Here is a 751-nt window from a genome sequence, read left to right as displayed (position 1 = left end):
TGAAGAGACTGTGTGTGAGTTTTGTGGATAGGACGTAGAATCTGCATGTATGATCTGGGTAGGTGTGAACTAGGTGTTACAAATTTGTAACCAATGCATGATCTTTACGTGGAGTTTACAGGGACTGTCTATGAGCTGTGTCTAAACTGTGTTTATGACGTGAAGTTTTTATGTACTGTATGATCTAGGTAGGAACCGCGTGAGAGCTGTGTGTTAAATTCACTTGGACTGTATATGATCTTTACATGGAGACTGGATGGATTGTGTATGGATTGTGTCTAGGCTAGACTGTGTAGACTATATGTTGATTGTGTGTAGACGGCAAAGTTACCCTCTAAACCTTGTCCCCCCTTACCTGCAGTACATCGTTGGCAATCTGAAGCAATCCTTCGAATCGCGCCCCACGATCTCAGTGGCAGACTACCTGATCCTCTTTTATCCATTGTCTCCCCTGCCAAGATATTCAGAGTTTGGGAACGAGGACGGTGAGACAAACAGTACTCCGTATATCTATGGAGATCCGTAGATGATTAAGGTATAAATGATGGAGGAGTGTCTTTAATACTGCATGAGGATAGGGATGTAAAATAGTCTGAGATGGTTGATTTTTATTGAATTTTGTTATGGGGACCTTCACTGCAAATGCTGAATTTTAATGTGTATAGACATTGGCTATATAAAACATTTGTTGTGTCTGAAAGAGCAGAGGAGGGTTTTAGATGACTGGCGTGAATATTTACATATGTTAAGC

This window comes from Penaeus monodon, chromosome 15, assembly GCF_015228065.2.
Source record: "Penaeus monodon isolate SGIC_2016 chromosome 15, NSTDA_Pmon_1, whole genome shotgun sequence".
NCBI lineage: Eukaryota > Metazoa > Arthropoda > Malacostraca > Decapoda > Penaeidae > Penaeus > Penaeus monodon.
The sequence above is the reverse complement of the archived record's forward strand: the minus strand, read 5'-3'. Positions refer to the sequence as shown.